The following is a 15,524-nucleotide window of genomic DNA, read 5'->3' as shown; positions in this document are numbered from 1 at the left end:
GACCCCATCAGGAATCCATGCAAGAAGGTGTGTGAATTTTCGCACTTTTAGACTATTTGTAGTGCCGAGTTTGAGGCCCTGGCCACGCACATGTCGGATAAGTGTCTTTCACACAACAACAATCCCCAGCTCAGACAACCATAGTGGGCTAGCTAGTCCAAACTATAGACTTTAAGCATAGATACAAAATGCTGAGAGTCACTTTAGGAAGCAACTATTTACCAAAAGCCTAATGTTGCTCATTGTTTACTTAAGAAGATTAAGTCAGGGGTTGGGGATTTAGTTCAGTGGTAGAGCGCTTGCCTAGCAAGCGCAAGGCCCTGAGTTCAGTCCCCAGCTCCGAAAAAAAGAAAAAAAAAAGATTAAGTCAGAAGAATGCCTCAGTTTATAATCTGAAGGGTTCTTAAGAGCTATGAGACTTTCTTTCTCTTCCTTCTATTCCCTCCCTCTCTCATTTCCCTCTATCTGTCTTTCCTTGAGCACTTTTGCTAATTATAAAAGGAAAACATAACACATATACAGCAGACGACTTCCAGGTCTGGGTTCAGTCAGAGAAGATGCACCTAACCCTCAGGAAGTTTAGTGGTCTGGTGGGGCGGGGGAGGGGCAACATCCTTGTGGAGACGGGGTGGGGGTTACAGGGAGGAGGGATGGGATATGGAACTGTGAGGGTGGGGGTGGACCCAGAGGGGAATAAAATCTGGAGTGTAAAAAATAAATTAATTAATTAAAAATAAATAAAAAATAAAACATACCCATTAGATTTCAAACAGACATTATAGCAAGTTACACGTTGAACGAGAACTCCTCTGTAATGTGAGCGCTGAGAACAGCTCTCTGGACTGCTGCATATTTATATGAAGTCTCTTTACATAATCCCAGTATGTATAGTTTTATTTATTTTATTAAATAAAAATTTGAGCATACTGAACATACTGTTCTGATTTTTTCAAAAAATTACTACAGAATTTGGACATGTTCCAATACCAGTACATATGGATCTAATTTTTAAAAAGATTCTTTTTTAAATTTTTATGTGTATGTGTGAGTGCCTGAATTATGAATCTGTATCATGTGTGTGTCTGGTGCTCATAGAGACAGGGGAGGGGATCAGACCCCCAGGAACTGGAATTAACATGCAATTCTAAACTTTTATCTATATGGGTACAGGGAATCAAACTGCTTCGGGGCAAGATCAGACGTTGCTCTTAACTGCTGAGTCATGTCTCCAAACTAGACCTAATTTTTAAATTCAAATATTAAAAAAAATCAAGGGGCTTCTTCTTCTTCGGGAAAACACTAAATGGCAGATGACACTGGATCTGGAGGCCCAGGATTAGGAGGCCGAAGTGGCTTCCGTGGAGGATTCGGCAGCTGTCTGAGGCACCACGGCCACCGTCCTGGTCCAGGCCTTGGCCATGGTGGAGGCCACCCAGCTCGTGGAGGTAAACAAGGAGTGAATCCCCGTCACCAAGCTGGGCCGCCTGGTTAAGGACATGAAGATCAAGTCCTTGGAGGAGAGCTACCTGTTCTCCCTGCCCATTAAGGAGTCTGAGATTACTGACTTTATCCTGGGCGCATCTCTAAGGATGAGGTTCTGAAAATCATGCCAGTGCAGACGCAGACTCCGGCTGGCCTGCGGACCAGGTTCAAAGCTTTCGTCGCTATTGGGGACTACAACAGTCATGATGGTCTCAGTGTTAAGTGCCCAAGGAGGTAGCCACTGTCATGGGAGGGGCCACCATCCTGGCAAAGCTTTCGATTGTCCCGTGCGGAGAGGCTACTGGGGGGACGAGATTGGCAAGCCCCACACTGTGCCATGCAAGGTGACAGGCCGCTGTAGCTCTGTGTTGGTGCATCTCATCCCTGTCCCCAGAGGCACTGGCATTGTCTCTGCTCCTGTGTCCAGGAAGTTACTGATGCTGGCTGGTATAGATGACTGCTACACTTCAGCCTGGGGCTGCACTGCCACCTGGGGCAACTTTGTCCAGGCCACCTTTGATGCCATCTCCAAGACCTACAGCTACCTGACCTCTGACCCCTGGAAAGAGACTGTGTTCATCAAGTCTCCTTATCAGGAATTCACTGACCATATTGCAAAAACCCACACCGGAGTCTCTGTTTGGAGGACCCAGGTTCCAGGTGTGGCTACCACATAAGGATTTTTATACAAGATAAATAAATGAATTAAATCTGTTTTTAAAAAAATCAGGGGGTTAAGGATTTGGCTCAGTGGTAGAGCGCTTGCCTAGCAAGCGCAAGGCCCTGGATTCGGTCCCCAGCTCCAAAATAAATAAATAAATAAATAAATAAATAAATAAATAAATAAATAAATAAATAAATGTAAAAATAAAAATAAAAATAAAAAAATAAAAAATCAAGGGGCTGGGGAGATGGTGCAGTGGTTAAGAGAACTGGCTGTTCTTCCAGGGGACTTGGGTTGAATTCCCAGCACCCACATGGCAGCTCACAACTGTCTGTAACTCCAGTTCCAGGGGATCCAACATCTTCATCCAGATACCGATGCAGGCAAAACACTAATGTACATAAAATAAAAATAAATAAATCATTAAAAAACCAAAACAGTGTCCCCTGTCCTAGCCTTCTGACTGCACTTGCCCTACATTTTACCAACTGGCCAATATGTTTTCCTCTTTCTTCTCTTAACCTCTACCTCTATTTTTGAGACAGGGTTTCTCTGTGTAGCCTTAGCTGCCCTAGAACTTGCCATGTAGATCAGGCTGGCCTGCAACTCACAGAGATCCACCTGCCTCTATTCCCCAAGTGCTGGGATCGAAAGTGCGCACCACCACCCTGGCCTTTCTTTTTCATTAAATACACTGCAGGGGAAAGAACCCAGTGTCCTCTGTATGCTAGGTAAGCTCTACAGCACGGAGCCGCACTCCTAATCCTTTCTGGCTTTTCTCTCTTGCCACTTGTTTACTAAAGAAACCAGGCAGCTTGACCTTTACAGTTTCCAAGTCTGGATATTGTTCATTGTGTCTCTATTAGCTAGATTACCATATTCTCTGTACTGCATTTTCTTTAAATATTTTTTTTAATTTATTATTGTGTGTGTACATGATGGATGTGTGTGAGCACACATGCCATGTGGCACTTGCGAAGGTCAGGGGACAACTTTGTGGAACTGGTTCTTTACATGGCTCCTTGGGATCGAGCTCAGGTCACCACACTTACATGGCAGACGCTTTTACCTGCTGAGCTATTTCAGTAGCTTATATACTATATTTTTGTTGTTATTGTTTTAAGATAGGATCTCATGTAGTCCAGGTTGGCTGCCAACTCTCTACATAGTTGAGGATAACCTTGAACTGATGATCCTGCCTCGATGTCCCCAGTACATGCCTGATTTTTTTTATATTACTAGTTGATTTGATCAGGTTCAGGTAAGGGGATTTTTAATAAGACTAGTTCATAGATGATATTTGTATTCTCTTAGCAGAAGGTACATGATATTTATCGTATTAGTAGCCATTTGCTGCTTAAGGCCTAGATCCATTTATTCATTAAGGGCTGTAGAATGGTGACATTTGGGCTCTATTAGTCTTCGTCTATTTTCTAGGATAAAGAAAAACATCTCCTCTCCTATTATTTGGTCGGCCAATGGTACAGTTTGTCAAGGGAAGGCAATGTAAATGTTTGCTTTTTCTCATTAATTTTTTTCAGAACAGTTATTTGTTTTATTCCTATTCAAAAAAAATGTCAGCAGCAGCAGCAACAACAACAACAAAAGTCTCCACGAACTCAGAAATTGAACTAAATTGATACATTTCCTGGCATAGACCTGAAATTACTTCTCTAAAAAGGCCTGGTTTCTTTCTTTCTTTTTTTTTTATAGGAAATGGTATCTCAAGGCCACTGTGTCTGGCTGCTAGCAGCAATACTCACAGGTACTGAGTCCGTCAGCGTTTCAAACCTTTTAAGGCAAAACTCGACAGGAGATGTTGATATGTTGTTTTTGCAAAGTCTGGTCTTCGGGGGGTTTTCTTAGCTGTCTCACCTCCGAATCTCCTTCCTTTCATCCTTGAGAACCCACAAGTACAGGAGATAATAGGCTTAAATTATCATATTATTATGCAGTAGCTTTATATGCCATGCCATAGTCAACTGTCTCTGAGCAGAATATTAATGCTTCCACTGCTAACGGGATGGCAAAACCAGAGAACCTGTTTGCGCCCTCTCCGCACCAGTATTCCATTGACAGTTATTGTAACCAGCACTTTCATACTGACAGCTGTCACTGAATCACACTTCTACATGGACTAGGTGTATTTCTTCAGTCAGTTCATCTACTGCTATCAAACAGTCCTTTTGTGGATGTTTCTCCAGCTCTTTTTAGTTTTCTAGAGTTTGTTCTGTAGCTGCTTGTTTAGGAAGGGTGCCATAAGAACAGTATTTCCCGAGTGAATGTAGGTTGACAAGCTTGGAGACTCAGGATGTCATTTAGAAATCACCAGAGACAGAGAGTCATAAACAGCAGACATGTATTACACAGTCCTGGAAGCTAGAGGCCCAAGGTCAGGTGTTGGCAGGTTTGATTTCTCTGAGGTATCTGTCCTTGGTTAGCAAGGCTGCCTTGGTCGTTCGTGATACAGCCTTGCCCTGCTATCTTTTGGCTATTTAGTGTTAGAGACTGGACATTGTTGTGTAACTTAGGCTAGCCTCGGAATTTCAACTGTATGCTGTCTTTGGTGTCTTTATGTGAACAAATCACCTCTTTCAAAAATTGTTTTGACAATATTAGGAATGTAGCCTTTGGCTGAGCAAATGCCAGTCAAGTGCGGCAAGACTGAGCTCTCCACTCGCTGCCCTCCTCCTCTTAGGGACTGCAATCAGAGAGAACAGCCTCCTCTTCACTTAATCACCAATATAAAGGCCTTGCCTTCACATATTCACTGGTTCTGAAGTACCAGGGCCTAGGTTTTCAACATGTGAATTTTTTTTTTTTTTTGGGTTTGGTGAGAGGATCCCATTCAGCTCATAACACTTTGGATATGAATAAAAACGGTTACTGTTTTAAAACCTCTGTGTCAGTCATTTATTTTTTTTATTCTTTGATAATTTCAAGCATGTATGTAATGTATTGGGGTTGTTTTCATTCCCCATTTACCCCTCTTATCCTCTTCCCACTGATCCCTTCCTTCTAACCATTAAGTTCCCTTCTCCTTTCCTGGCTTTTGTTTTGCTACATTTCATTTAGTGTTTGTGACCTACTGAGGTTAATTGGGGTTGCTCGTGTGAGCATAGATGTACTTGTTTACTGTATTATGACCAGTGATTACATCACAGAAACAACCATTAACTGCCAGTAGATCCCGAGGATCCAAGTCAGAAATGTAACTGCTTGGGTTATGATGTTTTTCCTATATAGCACGAAAACGTTTTCTTCTTTTTCAGTATAAAATATTGTCAATACATCTGATAACTGGCTGGTTTTCTTTCATTTATCTCCTTACTTAGTAGGAAATCTCCCACTAAAAAGTTAATGCTTTAGGCAGAGGCAGGGGGATCTCTACGAGTTCTAGGCCAGCCAGGACTATGCAGAGAAACCTTGTCTCAAAAAACCAAAAATCAGGGCTGGAGAGATGGCTCAGTGGTTAAGTGCACTGACTGCTCTTCCAGAGGTCCTGAGTTTAATTCCCAGCAACCACTTGGTGGCTCACAACCATCTGTAATGGGATCCTATGCCCTCTTCTGGTGTGTGTCAGGACAGCTACAGTGTACTCACATATATTAATAAATCTCTTTAAAAAACCAAAAAATATGATAAAATAAAACTGTAATGGAATACTTTTGCTAGGATATATCTCAGTATTGGTCACTTCTCTACAGCTGCTTTTAAAATATGCTGTTTTAAGTCTTTGTTCCAAGTTATTTCAGGAAAGCTTCCCCCTCCTTTTTTTTCTTGGATATTTTATGTATTTACGTTTCAAATGTTATCTCTTTTCCTGGTTCTCCCCCATCTCATCCCACCTCCCCCTACTCTATGACCGTGCTCCCACTCCCACCCACCCATTCCTACCTCCTGCCCTGCATCAGGAAAGTTTTCTTGTAGCCTTTTTAACCTTTTAATTTTATTTTTTGAGTCATGGTTATTTTATTGCCCAGGTTGTCCTGGAACTCAACAATATAGTAAGACTGCACTCAAACGTGTTGAACCTCCTGTCTCAGCCTCCGAAGTGCTGGAATTGCAAGCACGAGCTACCATACCCTCTCTTTTCATTTTTCTTTATTAACTTGAGTATTTCTTATTTACATTTCGATTGTTATTCCCTTTCCCGGTTTCCAGGCCAACATCCCCCTCCCCCCTCCCCTTTCTTATGGGTGTTCCCCTCCCCATCCTCCCCCCATTGCCGCCCTCCCCCCAACAGTCTAGTTCACTGGGGGTTCAGTCTTAGCAGGACCCAGGGCTTCCCCTTCCACTGGTGCTCTTACTAGGATATTCATTGCTACCTATGGGGTCAGAGTCCAGGGTCAGTCCATGTATAGTCTTTAGGTAGTGGCTTAGTCCCTGGAAGCTCTGGTTGCTTGGCATTGTTGTTCCTCTGTTTTCATTTTTATGGGAGTGCATTCACTGAGTTTCCCACAGATAATTTTAACTGTCTCATGTACTCTGATCGTATTTCCCTGCTTTTGCTTCCTGCTCTTAGTCTCCCCTGCTCTTTACCCCTTTCCATTGGTTTTCTCTGTTCCTCCAGTCTGCATTCTGCTATGCAACTCATAGTAAGGACCACACACGGACGCACGCACGCACGCACGCACGCACGCACACACACACAGCAGAGAGAGAGAGAGAATATATAAACGTGCATATATATTCTCCATAAAGGGTTGTAGGATTCACAAACAAAACATGGTATTTGGCATTCTATACATGGCTTATTTTGCTTTATTTTCTTGTTTTTATTTTCTTCTCTCTGTAATTTTCTTTTTCCTCTTAATTTTTTTGGGGATGGGAAGGGGTGTAGGATTTGAGACACACCCTCTGTTTCTTAAGTGCTGAGATGTTCTTTGTCTTGATTTCCCCGTCCTTTTTATCACTTCATCCTTCTCCTTTTGGCTCTCTGCAGGTTCCCTGTTCTTATCTTCTCTTTTACATCTTGAGTTCATTTGCTCTTTCTACCTTAGAATTCATTTCTAGTCTGTCTTATTTCCAGTTCCTTCCTGGAGCCCATTACCCCGTGCTTTAGTCTTTCAGATCCTGACTTCTTCGGCATCTTCTCTCCTTTCCTTTGTCTATTTGGACTTGCTTTTCGATGGCAGGCTAGACTGTTCATGTCTCATAAGCATGTGCTTCCTTCCGCTTTGCTGTCAATTGTCATCGTGAATCGTCCTCACTAGCTTCTTTTCTTCCAGTGAAAGCTATTGCTCATTTCCACGTGATTTTATAAATGCGTGCTTATGTATTTTGATCTTTTGGGACACGGGGTCTTCTTATGCAGCCCAGGCTTCTTGCCTCGGTCTGTGGACTGCCAGAATTAGTGGCTCCTGCATTAAAAAAAAAAAAAAAAAAAAAAAGGTTAGAAGGGTGGAGGCTAGGATCCCAATAGATTTTTCATTTTTGTGGCTTCTAGCTCCCTCTTCTGTTGCTTTTGTGTAGTTCCCTAAAAATGTGACTTCCTTTCTCTGAGACTTGGCTCTAGCTCTCCTGTCCCATGGCCCTTTTTGCTTCTTACTGGATTGCTGAACGGGATTCTGTTTCTGGCAGTGTCTTCTGCTCCTGGCTGACTAGTGTGGAGAGCTTGTGGGGCCACACTGCTGCAGACATGGAGCTTTGGGGAAACTCTATAGGTCTCACCTGCTTCTGGAATATGCAAAGTCCCCTCCATTTCAACCACTTTGCTTTGCCGAGTGCTTCCTTTCACACGTGGCTAATATCACATCTGCTTCCCAGCTGTTGGTAGTCTGTACCCTCCCACATATTTGGATTTAATAATCTTATCTAGCTTTGCAACACTTATTGTCCATGGATTTGGGGGTTTTCTATAGCACATTTTCTGTTTTGGATATTGCATGTTTCAGATAGGGTTTCTTCTTGGAGCCCAGGCTAGCGCAAATTCCTGATGCTTCTGTCTCTATCTTTGGAGTGCTGTTTTCTGTTTTTATCAAGCTATTCAGGAGCGAGAATGTTTTAAAAATTATGTCACCTCCACAAACCTGACAAGAACCTTCCTATCAATGGATTTTAATTGAAATATAATATTTATACGTTTTACACATTGAAAAATAACCATTTAGGGGTTGGGGATTTAGCTCAGTGGTAGAGCGCTTGCCTAGGAAGCGCAAGGCCCTGGGTTCGATCCCCAACTCCGAAAAAAAGAACCAAAAAAAAAAAAATAACCATTTAAAGCCACGTGTAGTAGCTTATGCTTATAATCCCAGCAGTTGTGAGGTAGAGGCAGGAGGATCTGGTTTGTTATCCTCAGTTACAGTGAGTTTAAGGCTATCCTAAGCTACACGATATCCTATCTCAAAAACCAACCAAACAAAAAGAAAAAAAAACACGCCCCTAATAAAACACAACTAAAACAAAACAAAACAAAAAACGAAACAAAACAAAAACCCAAAACAAAAACCCTGCACATTCTAGCACACAACTGTAATCTCAACACTTAGTAGTTGGAAACTGGAGGATCAAAAGTTAAAGGTCATCCTCAGCTACATAGCAAGTTCTAGGCCAATCTGGGCTGTCTTTAAAAAAAAAAAAAGGTAGAATTGGACCCGGTTGAACTTTAACTCCAGTACTCAGAAGGCAGAAGCACGTGAATCTTTTTGAGTTTAAAGCTATTCTCGTCTAGTATCAAGTTCCAGCTTCCCGCTCCCCCGAAAAAAGTAGGAGCTGGAAACCAGGCTCATTTCTGGAGGGAGGGCTATGTAACCGCTTCTGTGTAACTCAGTTCTAGGGAACCTGAGCCCTCTTCTGGTCATTGTGAGTACTGCATGTATGTAGCACGCCCTCGTACACACAGGCAAAATATCACTGAAAAAGAAGAAATTTGGCTTTTTATTTTAGGCATTTCTGTATAGTTTTTATTTTTTTAATGTTTTAGGGATTATTCTTGCAACCGATCTCCATCTTTCTCTCACATTCATCTCATCTTCATTTTTTATTTGAGAATTTCATACATGTATATAATATGTTTTGATCAAATCCACCCTCCAGTTCTCCCAGCTCCTCTCCACCAGGTCCTGAGTCCATAGACTGTTCATATAATCTGAGACGATATCCTTGGAAAAAACCTTGATTCTTTCTACCCAGCAGCCATCAACTGCCATTAGCTGCCCAGCTAGGGGTGGGGCCTTATAAATCCCTCATGCTGAAATTTTAATTGGCTTGATCTTATGCATGCTGTCACAGCCACTGTGAGTACATGTATGCAATCAACCTGTTATGTCCAGAAAACACTATTTCACAGCAGCTCTCTAACTCTTACAGTCTTTCTGCCCTGCTTCTGTTTTCTATGTTTGTTTTTCAAGACAAGGTTTCTTGTAACAGTACTGGTTGTCCCTGAATTGGCTCTGTAGACCAGGCTAGCCTTGAACTCACTGAGAGCCACCGGTCTCTTCCTCCTGAGTGCTAGAAATAAAGGCATATGCAGCCATCACCCTGCCCCAGCTTCTGCTTTGGTCCCTGAACTTTGGTGGTGGTGGTGTAGGTGTTGATGTCACTGTCTCCCTTTAGGGCTGAGCACATTGCAGCCTCTAATTCTCTACAGTTTGACCAGTTGTGAGCACCAGCTACTGCGAAAACTAAGCTGGAGCACAGGAAAGGGAGATATTGTTTGTTTGCTTTTTTCTCTGAGAAGGTTTCTCTGTGTAGCCATGGTTGTTTTGGAACTCAGTCTGTAGACCAGGCTGGCCTCGAACTCTAAGACATCCACCTGTCTCTGCCTCTCAGGTGCTGGGATTAAAAGCTTCTTTCTGCTTATTTGCTTCTTTTTAACCAAAGCTTTGGATTACCTTTTTGTAGATGAATCTCACACACACACACACACACACACACACACACACACACACACACACACACACTTTTTTGCAGCTGTAGGCACTCAGTCTTAAGCCTTGTACATGCTTTTAGTTTTCTGAGCATATCCATTGGTTGAAATGCATTTCATTCCTTTTACTTCATCCGTTTTTGAGAGGGGGTTTCACTGGACTGTGGGATGGCCCGAAACTCACTGTATAGCCAAGGCAGTCCTCCTCCTTCAGCCTCCTGACTACTGTGCTTGTAAGCCTGAACCGCCATTCCTGACTCCAATTTATTTAATTCTTTGGATGCATTCTTTCTGGTTGCTTTCCAAGCCTGCCTCACAGCTGTCACCATGAAATTTTGTTTTTCTCACTGGAAATGTGAGTTCAGTCTGCATTTTTTAATTCCCTGGATATTTTTCTTTCTGGTATTTACCCTAGTTTTGTAAGAGTATATCTTTAATGGACTCAGAAGGAAGCTCAGGGACCATTTTACTAAAGTTTGAAAGCAGAACAACAGATCAGGCAACCTGTAAATCTTGGCAGCTTCCAGGTAGAGGGAGTTTTAAAAAGGAGAGTGTTTTATCTTTTGAGTTTGGGTCCAGAAAATCCAGCATGTTAGAGCCTTCTTAGGTTTTTGGCCAGTACCTAGAAGAGAAAGAAAGAATGAGAATGAAAAGTTGTGCTTCTTTTTAATTAGAACTCAGAAGGCAGTGTGGGTTAGCAATGTTATATGACAGAAGCTCTGTAAGCAACTGTATCAAGGGAGGGGCTTCCAGGAAATATCATTAAGGAAGGTAATTATTCTTCCCATTTTCATAGCTTGTCTTCAGGTAAATGAGCTTTCCTGTTGGCCAGGTGATTGACAGGTGATTGACAGGTGATTGATTAACCTTTAAGGGAGGAGGCAATGGTATATATGTTCTAATCTTTGGAGCAGGACAACTATGATTCCATTTTTTTTAAAATATGAGGAAGTAGCTTTTCCCTTGATGGGCCTCAGAAAAGCTCCAATATCTTCATCTTTTTGTATGGTATTTTAAATCCTAAGCAGGGACAACTGTGAGTTTTTCCTTTCTATTGTTACCAGGGAAATGGGAGGTGGGGTCTAAAGCATCATAAGAGAGTATCTTCAGTGGTTTCTAAGTCTGCTAATCTGCTAATTCCTAAAATATTCTTCCCCACCAAGAGTTGAGACCCTACAATCACTTAAGGGATGGGCTGAAATTGGGAGAAAGAAGGGATTAGGAGCTGTGGTTTGCAACTTTTCTAATGCTGCTACCCTTTAATGTTGTGGTGACCCTCCAATCTTAAAACTATTTTTCTTGCTACTTTATAACTGTGATTTTGCTAGTGTTATGAGTCATAATGTAAATATCTGTGTTTTCTGGTGGCCTTAGGTGAATCCCATGAAAAGGCCATTTGACCCTTATGAAAGAGTCTTACTCAAAGAGGTTGCCACCCACAGATTGAGAACCACTTAGGGTCTTCACCATTGCTAACTTTTAGGCCTTAGAGGGTAACCAAGGAATTACATTGCATCAGGACCATCAGACCAAGAGGTAAAATTAAGACAGCAGTTCAGTCCACATGGTCCAAAGATTAATAGCATAACCACCCTGGTAATTATCTATTTATCTATCTATCTATCTATCTATCCCATTTCTACCATGAAAATATAGATATCCAGCTTCAAATTTCTTCAAGGGATAAGTACACTGGAGTTTTGGTCACACACAGCTTCTGGGCAGCTGTGTAAAAGGAAAAGAAAGATAACAAGAGGATAGACCACAAACTAGAGTCCCCAAACACTTCTGGCATTTCTGGCCTGCGGCCAGTACAGAACCAAAGATGTTTTTGGCTTCTGGCCAAGAACAAGAATGGTATTGCTTGTTTCTGAGATCCCTGATGTAAAACTGCCTGCTTTCCCAAGCATAGTTTTTGTTTTTGTTTTTTTTTTCTCTCGGGCATGTATGACCATCATATCAGAGCTAACTTGGGACCTACAGTCATGGCAATGAAATAAACAGAACTAACACTGTGGTCGCTGTGTCTGTAAAGGTAAACGTAATGGTGCCATTAACACTTCCACCTTGCCTCTTAACCAGGAGGAGTGCAGAATATTAAAGGTGGCCCCTCCCGACAGTCAGGAGAGCTGGTCCCAGCGTCATGAGAGTGGATGAGCAGGCCCTGCCTCTCACTGGCTGCAGCTGGTGAAAAGTGGGCCCTGACCTCGCCTGGGCAGCCCTGATCCAGAGTTTTGAGCTGGCCCACCCCAACATCTACACTATCTATGAACTGCTGGAGCATGTGAAAGGGACAGTCCTGCAAATTCAAAGGCACAGGCTCTCCATGACACAGGACAGCAACAGGATATCCGAGAGGAGTCCTGGTGAGGATCCTGTATTACTGGTTTAACAGAAGCCAGAGGCCTCAAACCAGACCAATGACTCATTGCAGTGAATATTTGCAAGTAAAGATGAGTGGACAAAAGGGACTGTGGGACACACTGTGGCACACTGCAGCTTCCACTGCAAGATGTTTTCTATGCTTTGTTTTTTTTATGTTTTGTTTTTTATTTTCTTTTAGGGGAGAGTTTGTAAGGGCAGAAGGTTGATAGAAAGGGTTAGGGAGATGAGTGGGATTGAGGTGCATGATAAAAAACTCACAAAGAATGAATAAACATTTAAAATAAAAAAGAAAATTAAAGGTAGAATGCCATAATGTAACTTTCTTGGGGTCATCACTCATGATGAGGTGAGACTTTTTACTGATGTAGCTGTTTTGTTTTATTAATGTATTTATTTATTCACTTTACATCCTGCTCACAGCCCCCCTCCTTCCTCTCCTCCCCAGCCCTGCCCTCATAAGTTCCTTTCCTCATTACCCCCTCCCCTTCTCCTCAGAGAAGGGGAAGCCTCCCTTGGGTACTAGTCCACCCTGGGATATAATTTGCAGCAGGACTAAACTCTAAGCACATCCTCTCCCACTGAGGCCCAACCAGGCAGTGCAGCTAGGAGAAGGGGATCCAAAGGCAGGCGACAGAGTCAGAGACAAACCCTGCTCCAATAGTTAGGGGACCCACATGAAGACTAAGCTGCGCATCTGCTACAAATGTAAAGGGTGTTTAGGTCTAGCCCACGCATGCTCTTTGGTTGGTGGTTCAGATTCCGAGTCCACATGGGCCCAGATTAGTTGACTCTGTAGGTCCTCTTATGCTGTCCTGACCCCTCTGGCTGGCTCAATCCTTCCCCGCACTCTTCCAGATGTAGCTGTTTCTGAGTCACCTATACTCCTGTAAGTAACCCACCACCCATTCTCCTTTAAGTAAACCCAATAATCAACTGGTTCACAAAATTCAATGAAACTGTTACTCTGGTCTGTCATTGGTGACCTGTATGAGGTGAATAGACTTTTGTTCATATTTACCTAGGAAAAGCAATGCAACTGTTCAGAATCATTTTTTCTCACAATTTAAAATGTCTAACATCTAGTTTTGCTAATGAGAATTCTTATTTTTGTTTCTTACCTTTTTTGTTGTTGTTGTTGTTGAACTAAGGTTGAACCCAGGGCCTTGGGCACACACCAGGTAGGATTTCTACTGCTAAACCATATGGCTAACCTTCATTTTTGTTTCTTTAGGGTAACCAACTTTTTTCTTTCTGAAAGTAGTTACAATTTTCATTTCCTGATTTGTAAAACATTTTTGTTTTCTTTTAAGTGACTCTTCAATTTTATTTATGTATGTATGTATGTATGTATGTATGTATGTATGTATGTATGTATGTCTGCCTGTCTGTCTGTATGAGTGCCTATGGAGGCCAGAAGAGAATGTCAAGTTGGAGCTGGAGTTACAGACATTTGTGAGTTGCCTGAAAGATGCTGAGATCCAAACTCTGGTCCTTACAAATTAGCAGCAAGCATTCTTAACTATAAGGCATCTCTCTGGCCCTTAAAACTTTTTTTAAAAGAAGATTGAATTTTAAGTTAGTATATAACATAAAGGTTCCAACATTGCATCTTTATACATATACATTTGTAAGTATCTTTTATTCAGATTTATCCCCTTCCAAATGCTAGTCCCCATCTCTCCTATCCAGTCTGGCTTTCTTTGCCCTCTGTCTCATCTGTACCTTAGATATCTTCCTCCCCTCCCATGATTCCCATTCTAATTTCAGGACCTAGACACAGACACAGACACACACACTGACACACACACACACACACACACACACACACACACACACACACACAGAGTCCAAGTTCTGCATATGAAAGAACACAAGCAGTGTTTGTCTTTTTGTGTTTGACTTCTTTTGTTTAACATGACAATCTCTAGTCCCATTATTTACGTGCCATAATTTCATTTTTCTTTACAGCTAAATAAAATTCTCTATGTATATGTCCTACACTTTCTTTATCCATTCATCTATGGATAGACATTCAAGCTGCTTCCATTTCCTGTCTATTACAGAGAAGCAATGAACATGGATGTGTAAGTAATTTGTGGTAAGGTACTGTAGTATAATATTCTAGGGCTGGAGAGATGGCTCAGTGGTTAAGAGCACTGACTGCTCTTCCAAAGGTCCTGAGTTCAAATCCCAGCAACCACATGGTGGCTCACAACCATCTGTAATGGGATCTGATGCCCTCTTCTGGTGTGTCTGACAGCTACAGTGTACTTATATATAATAAATGAATAAATCTTTAAAAAACATATTCATAACATATTCATATGGGTTATTTCTCTCCCTTACAACTTAGTAGGCTCTAATACTAACCTCCTTCTAAATTTCCCATTCCATCTGTAGTCAATTCTCCTTGTTCGGTCCTTCTCTGTATGATGCTGTTTATCAGCATATATTTGGTGCTCTGTAATTGTCTCTTTATATTTAAAAACGAAAGAACTGGGCATTGTGGTACAGGCTTGTGATCCCAGCACTCAAAATACTGAGGAAGGAACACTCTGAGTTCAAAACCAGCCTGGATGACTGAGAAAGACCCTAACTAACTAACTAACTAACTAACTAACTAACTAACTAACTAATCATAGATAGATAGGTGAAAGAAAGGAGAGAAGGAAGGAAGGAAGGAAGGAAGGAAGGAAGGAAGGAAGGAAGGAAGGAAGGAAGGAAGAAGGCGTGCAGGGAGTCAGCCAGCCACGGGACTTGATACAGCTTCATCTCTTTTACGTCTGGATGGCTATTTGTTTACTTAGTCTCTCCCTGAATGGGAAGTTTCATGAAGATGGTTGCATAACAGATCAGGGGTTGTGCCAAGTAACTTTTCTTTTGAATGGACGCTGCCTTTGTACAGGAGCTCCGCAGTTCTTAAAATTTCTTCCCTACCCCTCCTCCTAAAGTCCCAAGAATAGACTGAGGAATGATTCTACCAAAGTTCACTCTGGGAACCAGGGAGCATGTTGGGGTTTCTTCTATAGGTGAGAGATTACTTACAGGAGTGTGGGAGTGCTTTTGGCCTAACAAGCTGCACTGGAAAGTCCACCTAGCAGGGGTGATTGCTTTCCCGTAGCC

At 42.1% G+C, this 15,524-nt stretch overlaps 1 protein-coding gene and 1 pseudogene across 2 annotated transcripts in view; both read left to right on the top strand.

Annotated features, from left to right (window-relative positions):
* The window catches only part of Snx12 (sorting nexin 12), a 129,936-nt gene that overhangs the window by 81,436 nt on the left and 32,976 nt on the right, over positions 1 to 15,524 (top strand). The window lies entirely within an intron of this gene.
* On the top strand, positions 674 to 5,043 carry Rps2-ps24 (ribosomal protein S2, pseudogene 24; annotated as a pseudogene).

Source organism: Rattus norvegicus, chromosome X (genome assembly GCF_036323735.1).
Source record: "Rattus norvegicus strain BN/NHsdMcwi chromosome X, GRCr8, whole genome shotgun sequence".
Lineage (NCBI taxonomy): Eukaryota > Metazoa > Chordata > Mammalia > Rodentia > Muridae > Rattus > Rattus norvegicus.
This window is presented reverse-complemented; position numbering and strand designations above follow the sequence as displayed.